Source organism: Bos indicus x Bos taurus, chromosome 23, assembly GCF_003369695.1.
Source record: "Bos indicus x Bos taurus breed Angus x Brahman F1 hybrid chromosome 23, Bos_hybrid_MaternalHap_v2.0, whole genome shotgun sequence".
In the NCBI taxonomy this organism is placed as follows: domain Eukaryota; kingdom Metazoa; phylum Chordata; class Mammalia; order Artiodactyla; family Bovidae; genus Bos; species Bos indicus x Bos taurus.
The window spans coordinates 47,889,778-47,901,933 of NC_040098.1; positions in this window are offsets into that span (position 1 = coordinate 47,889,778).

Consider the following 12,156-nt stretch of genomic DNA (forward strand, 5'->3'; position numbering starts at 1 on the left):
AAAGCTAGTGGAGGTGATGGGATTCCAGTTGAGATATTTTGATTCCCAAAAGATGATGCTGTGAATATGCTGCACTCAATATGCCAGCAAATTTGGAAAACTCAGCAATGGCCATAGGACTGGAAAATGTCAGCTTTTATTCCAATCTCAAAGAAAGGCAATGCCAAAGAATGCTCAAACTACCACACAATTGCACCCATCTCACATGCTAGTGAAATAATGCTCAAAATTCTCCAAGCCAGGCTTCAATAGCATGTGAACCGGGAACTTCCAGAGGTTCAAGCTGGATTTAGAAAAGGCAGAGGAACCAGAGATCAAATAGCCAACATCTTCTGGATCATAGGAAAAGCAAGAGAGTTCCAGAAAAACATCTACTTTGGCTTTACTGACTATGCCAAAGCCTTTGATTGTGTGGATTACAACAAACTGTGGAAAATTCTGAAAGAGATGGGAATACCAGACCACCTGACCTGCCTCCTGAGAAATCTGTATGCAGGTCAAGAAGCAACAGTTAGAACTGGACATGGAACAACAGACTGGTTCCAAATTGGGAAAGGAGTACGTCAAGGCTGTATATTGTCACCCTGCTTATTTAACTTCTATGCAGAGTACATCATGAGAAATGCCAGGCTGGAGGAAAAACAAGCTGGAATCAAGACTGTGGGAAATATCAATAATCTCTGTGCCCTCCTCCAGGGGATCTTCCTGACCTAGGAACTGAACCCATATCTCCTGCGTCTCCTGCATTGCAGGCAGGTTCTTTATCCACTGAGCCACCTGGGAAGCCCTTGTTGACAAAGGTCCGTCTAGTCAAAGCTGTGGTTTTTCCAGTAGTCATGTAAGGATGTGAGAGTTGGACCATAAAGAAGGCTGAGTGCTGAAGAAGTGACGCCTTCAAGTTGTGGTGCCTGAGAAGACTATTGAGAGTCTCTTGGACTGCACGCATATTAAACCAGTCAATCCTAAAGGAGTATTCACTGGAAGGACTGAGGCTGAAGCTTAAACTCCAGTACTTTGGTCACCTGATACAAAGAGCTGACTCATTTGAAAAGACCCTGATGCTGGGAAAGATTGAAGGCGGGAAGAGAAGGGGACGACAGAGGATGATATGGTTGGATGGCATCATTGACTCAATGGACTTGCATTTAAGCAAGTTCTGGAAGTTGGTGAAGGACAAGGAGCCTGGTGTGCTGTTGTCCACGGGGTCTCAAAGAACCAGACAGGATTTAGCGACTGAACAACAACAACAAAGAAAACAATTGAAGTTCCCTGGAGGTGTTTCCGGACAAACTTATCTATACTGTGTTCTGCCAGTGAAATTGGAAGTATCAGAAGAAATAGATGGTTTATCAGATTAGTGGCATCATCATGGTTTTGTAGTTAAGCAGAATAGATTTGCTCACACATAACAACCAAAAAGACAGCTTCTCTAGTGTTAGAACACTGCGTCCTCCACAAAATAGGACTGACTCTGTGAAATGAGAGAACATTCTAGTGAGCTAAAGAAAACCATGCAGTGCCCTCTGGCCTTGCTCTGCGGAGACTGAGAAGATCTTATCAGCCCTTTTCAGATTAGCCAACTCCACTGGATATCAGGCTGTCTTCTGTTTCTGCAGCTGTTAACCTTTATGCTATAATCTGAGATTAAATATAGAGGGAGAGACCCCCCAAAAAATATTACAAGAATTGTACTTAAAATATAACAGTCCCACTAGGAGATACGCAGTGCTTAAACCTTGAACACCAATGGCCATGCAAAGCGCTACCATGGTCTGAGCAATAAATCACACACACATGGCTCTGGCCACTATTTATATGCCTGAAAGGCTCCCTGGTGAAAGATAAGAATCTACCTTTTCATTTTCATAGAAATGCAATAGGGAAAGAGTAGCCTTAAAGCCCCAATGGGGTGGGGGCAGAACATTTAAAATGTTTTTGCAGAAACCTGTTACAAAATCTGAATGCCATGTTAGAGTTGTGCCCAGTTATATAAAGGCAAATGTGGAGGGTTTTGCAGCCTGAAGTTGACTAGGAAGATGTAGACATTGTCACTTTATCCTGAGACCATTATCACGTTATCATTCCCAGCCTCTCAGAAGTTCTCAGCTTCAGACAGTAAACCCATTGCACCCTCAGTCCGTAATTCAACAAGTTTTCTGGATGATCGCCAACAGATGTTTCTTAAACTTGTTTGTTCCTTTCCTTGAAGGCTGTGACAGAGTGTTATGAGCTGGAACCCAATGCTTCTGGGTACCAACTGCCCTCCAGTGCCCAGGGTCAGTCCAGTTGGCAAGTGCTCTGTCCCAGTCCTCTTTGGCTCTGGTAACAGATCTCTGTGCCTCGTGTTTCTCTTTGGTAAAATGGGATCAATTATACTAACCTCACAGAACAGTCAAGAAGAACAAGGCCATAAAGCACCTAGAATCCAGTCTGGTGCCTAGACAGTGCTGCAGTGTGGGGGTCGGTGTTACCATTACTCACAAACAAGGCTTCTGTATAGGTTTAATGGGAAGTGCTGGGCTTCCCAGGTGGCTCACTGGTAAAGAATCCGCCTGTCAATGCAGGAGACTTGGGTTCGATCCCTGGGTCAGGAAGACCCCTGGAGGAGGAAATGGTAACCTGCTCCAGTATTCTTGCTGGAGAATCCCATGGACAGAGGAGCATGGTGGGCTATAGACAATGGGGTCGCAAAAGTAGGACACGACTGAGCAGGCAGGCATACTGTCCCTTTACTCAAAAGTTCAAAACCCTGTTCTTATGACACCAGACTTTCCTTCTCTCCCTCCCCGACACGTCTGCCTTGCTCCCTGCATCTGCCAGATAGGCTAAGAGGAGGAATTTACAATGCAGCCATCTTTATAACAACTATCTTCTAAGACAATGGATGTGATCTCCAAGAAGCCTTCAGAGTAAAACTTTGTTAAAGTCAGGGCCTGGGCGCCACACTGTCATACCTGAGGCTTAGCATGTGTAGAAGGCATGGGGAGCAACAGTGTATAGCAGAAGCGGCCATTTAATTAATACAAACCTTTGCGGAAAACACTGCATGGGTGAATCTGAACCTTTGTGCATCTGAGGTTTTTGAATCTGAGCATTTGTACAAAGTTGTTACAGCCCTGTTTTCAAAGTGCTTCCTGAGCTTTTGGGCAAGGTGTGGTGTTTAGCATCTGTCCTTGCCCTAATCAAAAGCAGCAGAGATGCGTTTACTTAGAACCTCCAATTAACGACCGAGTCCCTGTTGCTTTTATTTCCTTGTAATTGCAAGTAGATGAATAGAATCTCCCTCGATTGTATTCTGAGGAATGTTTTAATTCAAGTGAGTGATCCACTGAAGACTATTTTCTGTAGGTGGCACTTTTTTTTTGAACATGAAAGACGCATTAAGTCCACTTTTCTTTTCCCTTCTCTGGTATCTCTCTCCTCTGGGGAGGAGCAATATCGCATTCTGAAAATAACTTGGCCTTTGGGACTTGGACCTGCATTTCACACCCCGTTTCTGCAACTTTGCGGCTGCGGCACTTTGGGAAATTTGCTTCGCTCCTCTGAGCCTGTTGGTAAAGGATAAAATCTAAACGGAAGCGGTACAGAGGCAGGCCGGCTGTGAGCATCCGGTGCCGGGCGGCATACCGGGACCAACTTCTGACTCGTGGTAAGGCGTTTCAGGCCCGCCTTCTCCTCTCTGCGTCTCCTCTCAGAGGTAATTCAAGTGGTGGTGAATATGAGAAGGGTGTTTGCTGCTCCATTGCTTCCAGAAGAATGTTTTCAGGTCACATTAACCTCGGAATAAAAGAAAAAAAAAAATGGATTTCACACTCTTCCTGGCTATTTCAGTACCATTGATACCGTGCGTTGGTGCCTGCTCAGTCATCTCTGACTCTTGGCGACCCTATGGACTGTAGCCTGCCAGGCTCCTCTGTCCATGAAATTTTCCAGGCAAGAATACTGGAAGGGGTTGCCATTTCCTCCTACAGGGGATCTTCCCGACCCAGGAATGGAACCCACCTATCCTGTACTCATAGGTGGGTTCTTTGCCGCTGAGCTGCTGAGCCAGCTGGGAAGCCTGCCTCTGATGCCACTTGAAAGCAAAATCCTTCCTTCCCACTCACCTCGTATTTCTCAGATTCTAGAAAAATCGAGCACTTTCCTTTTCAATCCTAAATAAAATAGTGTCTCTGCCACTTTTTGCTGTATGACATTGGTCAAGTTACTTAACCTCCCTGTGCTTCCATTGTCTTGCCTGTCAAATGGGGATTCTAAAAAGATCTAACTCACAGAGTTGTTTTGAGGAGTACAAGGTTCACACAAGGGGAAGCACTGAGAACATTCCCAGGCAGAGTGTCAAAACTCAAGTAGGAGCTGTTGTCACACTCCACTCCAGCTTCTTAGGGCTGGCAACCTGGTTTTCTTCCTGTGTTTGATGCTCCTGAAGTTCGCTCCTGTGCCACCTTTGCGTAACCTGACACCATCCACGGGATCTGCCTGCAGGCACTGCTGCCTACAAGTTAGAGACTCTCGAGAGCCTCTGAGCAGCCACCTATGAGCTGAGCGTCCTGCTTCCTGGGGACACCCCGCGACTAGGTGATCACCCACTGCAAGGTGGTTACTGCCCTGCAGCTGTGTTCCCGCTAAACAGAAACATGTATTTCCATCTTTTTTCTGTCTCAAAACTCCCTCCCTCACACTCAAGTGAGATCTCATAGGGCCGGGCCAGGAGGTGATGGGAGTGACAAGCTCTCCTCTGTCTCAGAATCACCATTTCTGACCATGAGGCACTTCCTGGGCTCCCACTTCCGGACTTTGACTTCTCCCATCTTGAAGGTGAGCTCTGTCAGGAAGACCCTTCATTATGTCCTGCAAACAAGGCTCCTCCTGAGTCTGCCTCACGTGTCTGCACCCCGGGTCCTCCTGCATCTCATGTCCTTCCTCTTCCAGATGCAAGTCAGTGAAACAGAGCCCTGGCAGCTGTTTGAGGCACTAAATGTCCTTGCTGGAAAAGCAAAGTATGATGTCAGGAAACAGTCAGAGTACCTACTACTACCCAAGCAGAAAGTATAGAAGAAGCAGTCTAGATGCTACAGGGAGAGGCTGTTTCTTCTCTTTCTTCAGGGCCATCCTTAGTCTAACCTGAAAGAGAGGACCCACAAGTGCCTCTTACAGACATCAGAACACAAATGGTCATTGCCATGCGCTAAACCGTTGGCCTTTCTTGCCAGAAGCATGGTCTGGGGAAAACAGCTGATCAGTACATGCTACCTTGGTTTCATCTTGTCAGTGTTAAGTAGAAATCTCTTTTTCTGAGATTATGGCCGAGATACCCCCAATAAAGTCATCATGAGCAACCAAGGGAAAGTGCCAGAGTAGCAGCAAATGTTAACAGCCCCTGTGCCAGTACTGATCTTAAAGGCATGTTCCTGGATAAAGGGCAAAGGAAACCATAGGACTCTAAAGGAGAAAATAAATTTTTCCCAATTGTTCAGGAGTATAGTTTGAAATGCATGAAAATTATTTATGAAATATCATCATTAGAAAAAAATTCCATGAGGTCCAGAAATGTAATGTTGAATTTACTATGTGATCACCAGTCTAGAATGACTTTTCCTTAATATTCATTCAGAATTCTGATTATTTCATAAGTGAGAGATATAACTCCCCCCCATGTATGGGACTTCACTCCCATTCATTCATTCTTCCATCCAGAAAATATTTACTTAGAACCTACCCAAGGCATGTGGAGGAATGAACCAATAAATGAATGATCGATGTTTTTAAAATATCAGAATGTAGGAAATCATGCACTGAATTTAGGAATATTTTAAGCCAGTCAGACTCCAAAATTAACAGACTCTAGGATTATTTTTGTAAATGATCATTCAGAGCTAATGACTATTTCAAATATGAAAGGGAAACACTAAGGTTGAGAAAATGTAAATTATATTTTGAGAAAAACACTAATAATTTCATTTCAGAAGTCTCATTTAGCAAAATCTAGTCCAGAGCTGTCTAAATCTGCATCTAAATATTTTTAAATATTTATTTATTTATTGGATGCATATCATGTGGAATCTTAGTTCTCTAACCAGGGATCAAACCCATGTTCCTTGCATTAGAAGCATGGTGTCTTAACCACTGGCCCACCAGTGTGTGCATGCATGCTCAGTCCTTCAGTCAGGTCTGACTCTTTGTGACCCCAGGGACTGTAGCCCACCAGGCTCCTCTGTCCATAGTTTTGTTTTGCCTACCCCCCTCCCTGCCCCAGACCACCGCCGGCAGGAATACTGGAGTGAGTTACCATTTCCCTCCTCTAAGGGGATCTTCCTATCCCAGGGATCTAACTCATGTCTCCTGTGTCTCCTGCATAGGCAGGAGGATTTTTCACCACTTCGACAACTGGAACTGCCAGGGAAGTTCTTAAGTATTTTTTTCTATCTATATAACCTTAAATCGTGAAAGATTGTGATCCTAAAATATCGAATCTACAAGTGCTTATAAAGGATCAGTGATTGCTCAAAATATTGACAAGCCAGTGACCTTGTCCAGCCCTTTTGGAACCTGAATTTGTGACACTTTTTCTTAGCTCTAGACTTTTACTCTTCAGTTTGTTATAGATCTCAATATAAAGAAATATATTTATGCTCTGTGGGAACAAAAAATATGGGAAAAAGTATTACTTTTCCTTCATTCTTCATATTAGGGGAAAATATCTGATCTTTATGAGTTTTACATGCACATAGATATCAGTAGATTTAGTGAGTTCAACTTGGATTATGTCTTATGAGGTCAATACTGTGTGTTTTGGTATCAATTAGGGTTCTAATTGCAATCATGAATTTTGAATTAACTAAGTAGGAATTATCACCTTTATGTATGACACTTTTGTTTTAAACAAAAAGATAAAAGCTCTTAAAAAAAACAGCAGTGGATACTGATTTTGTTTTTAAATAATTGTGATTTAGAATATAGTCTCTACCTGGTGTTCTAAGTTGATTCAGCTTTGCTATTCTTCTTCATATCTGCGCATTTTGATCTAAAATATTTCAGCAGCCATTTTGATCATTACACTGAAATAAAATTAAGTGAGTATGAGATGCATGAACCTTCCCAAACTTACAGTTACAGATTTAAACACGACCTGGGGAGCTGCCCTTGTTTTGATTCTAGTCTTTTGACTCCGCTAGTCCCTCTTTCCCTTTATGTGTTAAAAGAAACTGGCTAGAAAGATGATTTGACATCCGAGTAGCATTCAGAAACCCACAGATATACACCAAAACTGGCATTAAGGAGAAAAGCCCCAATTAAGCTTGTTTTAATTAGCTACTTAAACAACTAATCTCTACTTTTTTGTTATATTTTATGGCAATCAAAAACCTCCCAAATTATAACTTTAATCAATTTGAAAACATTTGTTCCTGGGTTTTTATGAACATTGACTTCAAAATTGATTTACTGCAAAACAAAATACCACCAGCCAACATGAGCAAAGAAAACATTTGGAAGGTGTGGATTTCTGGTTATCTTCTTGGAAAGATCCCCTGGAAGAGGAAATGGCAACCCATTCCAGTATTCTCGTATGGGAAATCTCACAGATAGAGGGCCTGACAGGCTACAGTCCAGGGGATCACAGAGTCAGACATGACTTAGCAACCAGACAATTTTTTGCCTCTTTTTCCTTCCTCTGCCCTGCCCCCTCCTTCTTCTCTCCTTTCTCTGTATTTCTTTATGATGTAAGCAAGTGCTCAGACTAGAGTAGGTCAGACCACAGGAAGGATTACAGTGGCCACTAGGCTTATGGCTTCCTTCTCCTAAGAGCAGAAAACTGGCTGAGTCCCTCATAGGAAACTCCTTCCCAGTGTGATTTCAATTCCGCTTTAAATAGGATGGCTCTCCAGCACACGCTGCTATTGTCTCCTCAAGGATTTGCAGAATATGCTTTCCATTGACCACAGGAAGCTCTTCAACCCCTAGTTGTCAGTGGGAGTTGGTTGATTAGATAAGCAAATGTACCAAATGCAGAAGTGGGTTAGGCTTAAAGCGGACAGAAAGGATTCATTTTCATTTGGCCTCAAATTCCAAAGGTTTTGAACAACAGATTTGTCTGCATTGAAAACTAGTATATATACATTGTTAAGAGGGGAGGAAAAGCATAGAGAATGGTGACTTGCTTTTCAGGCAAGAGGTGTTGCATCTTTTTGGAATAAACACAGAGCTCCTAAAACCCATTTCCTCCAGGCACAGACATTTTCCCTAAACTGAGCGTGTTTTTTTGTTTGCGTAAAGTGTGGTTTTGTTCCCAAACTACAGAATTTCGCAAAATTTTCCAGACGTTGGCATGTATACAGTAAGGCTCTCATTTCTTCCCTCTACTCAGAGTCTCTCCATTGAAATGATCTGAGTTTCTTGTGTGTCGTATGCAAGATATCTCATGAGGGAAGAAGTTTAATGAAACCAGCAAGGTGCAATCCTTACTTGTAAGGACCTTGCATAAACAGTGAAACCAGCTGCTCCAACAAGCACGGTAGATGCTGCAGTCGGACCGTGAGCTCTTCCACGGCCCTGTAAAAGTGCTGCAACCTTCCCACACTTTGTTCTCTTGTTTTGTTTTCTTTTTTTAAAGAAAGGAGCAGAACTGCTGTTGCCCTCTTCCCACAGGATCTATGGAGGTCATGTTTATGAAGCTTAAACAGTGATTGCTGGAATTTCCCTGGCAGTGCAATGGTTCTGACTCCCAGCTTCCACTTACAGGGGCACGGGTTCAATCCCTGGCCTGGAAACTAAGATCCCACATGCTGTTTGGTGTGGCCAAAACAAAAGAAAAAAGAAAATAGGTGATTGCTATGATTTGCTATGATGGTTTATCTTGAATTACTTATTTACTTGAATTAACTTAATCTACATTCTGCCAATGTATTATCCGTGTGTAACACATACAGGCACACACACCTCTTAGGGAAAGCATACCCACCCTCCCAGCTGATTAGCTTAAAGGAACAACATGAGAATTCTTAATATAATGTGTTCGGCTTGTGTGTGTGAAATTAATTTACATTTTGCCTCACTTTTATCCTGACAGAGACTTTCTGATGCTTTTTACACATGATTTCATTGTATGAACATGTGTCTGCCTGCACCTCTGCATAAAGGCCTAAAATTAAATTGACTTGCTGGCTACAGTTGGAGAAAATCCTTCTCTAGCTTCTTTCTACCACTCAATAAATTATTACAGTCTGTGCACAAAACACAAATTACATGCTTTATTAGTATGTTCTGTGGTAACCTCAAAACCACAAGTGTTTACATGTGCTGCACGCATGCACTTTGGGGCTTTTTAATAGCTGGTTGACAAGAGATTAAAGGCAGAAATATAGCATTTTATTAAAGCAAACATATCACTATGCCTACCATGATAAAATGATCTAGTTTTCTTCAGACACAAAAGTTTCTGTTGAGTGATACCTTCGAAATTCCTTGAGGGCACCCTATTATTCACTTTCTTCAACAGAGAGCAGCTGCAAATGGTCTCCAATTTTCAAAGAGTATTGCCTGGTCATTCTTTACTGTCAAAATGAAGAAGAGCATAAAAGTTAAGTCAATAAAGTAATATAAAATGCTTAATATAAAAATTCAGGAATGAATGATTAACCATTAAAAACTTACAGTAGCTATTTCATCAAGGAGAAAAAAAAATTAACATTTCCCCTGAAACCTATTAACACTCCTTGTAAACAATATTCTTTTTGGAAATAGATGACCTTTCCTCATACTCTCCACACACATGGCATTTTTCTTATATCCACTTTACCTCGACTGATACGAGGGTGAATTCCTCGGGAAAAGGCGTTCCGAGCCCCTTCATATGGGGTCTCCTCTGCATGTTTCACCAGGGTGTTCTCATCAACATCGAATGCTAATCTGACAACCTGTTGTTGCCGACCCACCTCCAAAATTACAGAATCTGCCAGTGGACCAGACACAAAACATACCTACCTTTAAATCCATTGCTTACTTTGTGGTAATTGTTTAGTCACTAAGTCGTGTCCAACTGTTTGTGATCCCGTGGACTATAGCCCACCAAGCTCCTCTGTTCATAGGATGTCCCAGGCAAGAATACTGGAGTGGGTGCTCCAAAATACTGGAGAAGGTCCCCTTCTCCAGGGGATCTTCCCCCACCAGGGATCAAACCCAGGTCTCCTGCCTTGCAGGCAGATTCTTTAGTCTGAGCTACCAGGGAAGCCCCCCTGACAAATTGATAACTGCAGAAATTAGCATACAGACCCCTTTTTTTCTTGACTCCCTCCATTTCTCAGGGACAGCTGTTCAGTCCCTGTGAGGTCAGGTAGAGGACCATGTGCAGAGAAAAGCAAAAATAAAAAATGCTTTTCTGTATTTTTGAGGAAATTATTTGAAAGCAAGGTTTAGTTTGGCCTGTGACTTCTTTTCAGAATTAAATCATAGAAAACGCGAGACTGTTCAGGATCTATCCTAAAGCGAATCCTTCAGTTCCCTTACGCTGCTAAGAAAAATAACACCCTGGGCATAATACATATGAAGAATGATTTTGATTAAAAAGAAACTGTAAAGTGATATGGCCACAGTCAGTGGGACGGCCTCTTGAGGCTGCTGAATGTTTTCTAAGCGATCGTCCTGGAGCCACTGAAGAAGGCCCACTGCCATGTCAGCTGGAGAAGAGCATCACTGGGCAGCAGCATGTTGGTTAGCATGGGAGGACGGTATGAGCTGATCCTGGGAATAAACTCACCTTGCAGGAACTTCCAGCTTTCTTGTGAAAGTGAAAGTCACTCAGTTGTGTCTGATTCTTTGCGACCCCATGGGCCATAGCCTCTGTCCACGGGATCTCCCAGGCAAGAATACTGGAGTGGACTGCCGTTCCTTTCTCCGGGAGGAATCTTTCTGACCCAGGGATCGAACCTTGGTCTCCTGCACTTCAGGCAGATTCTTTACTGTCTGAGCCACCAGGGAAGCCCTGGTAGTTTCTTGTAAATCTTGTAAATTTGCGGTAAATCTTCAGGTTTCTTGTAAATCTCTCATTTTACAGAATTAATTTGTTTCAACAGATATCATGAACTGCCATTGCCCAGAATTTTTCCTCCAAATATCGGACAGAAATATCCAGGTAAATCCTGCTAAGGAGAAAGAAAGCAGACTGAACAGTATTTTTATTGGGTTGTGAAACATTTGTTCCTCTAAGAAGGCTTTTATTTCGGAGGAACATCCCAAAGGGAAACAGCTAAAGAATGCAAGCTCATCAAGGACAGTAATGCCCCAGTGTTTTAGGCAGGTGTAGATGGCACACGAAATATGCCCTATATTAGTTCTTCTTATGTTGACATTCTAAAAAATCAATTAGTAGATTCTCCAAGGAATCTTCCTGACCCAGGAATTGAACTGGGGTCTCCTGCATTGCAGGTTGATTCTTTACCAACTGAGCTACCAGGGAAGCCATATCTCTCTTCATTAAATCTACAACAAATTCACTATTCACAACACTGGGCCTGGCCTGGCTGTCCTTCTCCTAGAGGAGTAATTTACTGTCCCCCTGCCTCCACTAAGTTTGGGGGCTGTGATGATATTTCTTCCGTCAGTCATTTCAGTGCAAGTTTAAAATGATAAAATTTATATAATCCCTTATTTTTTTAATGCACTAGACATTAAAACACTACTGAGCAAGATACATTACCTCGGGTAGATTTTAGTTGTGTTGCACATTTGATTTTTCTTTTGGTGGTGTTTATGTCATATCTTGTACTAAAAACCAAGAAGACTAAGCCAATGGCAGTAGGGAGACTCGGAGAAGGTGGACGGCTTGGATCTCAATGAAACGACAAGATTCTGTCTATAGGCCATTATCAAAACTGCACTTGGTTTAAGGGCCAACAGGAAACAAGTTAATTTTCACCAAATGATCTCAGAATATCTCAAAAATTGGAGGCAGCCGGTACATATGAAGGCAAGACCATAGGATGAAAATAAGAACAGGGAGGTTGGTCTGTATGAATAGTAACTACACCCCAGCCTCTCCCCCATCTGACTCATCCAGATCACTACATCTCTGCCTCCCTGAAGGAGACAGGAGGTTTACTATGCAAATATTGTAACCCAGAGATGCTCTGGGTTCACAGACATCAGACACAGTTGAGCATA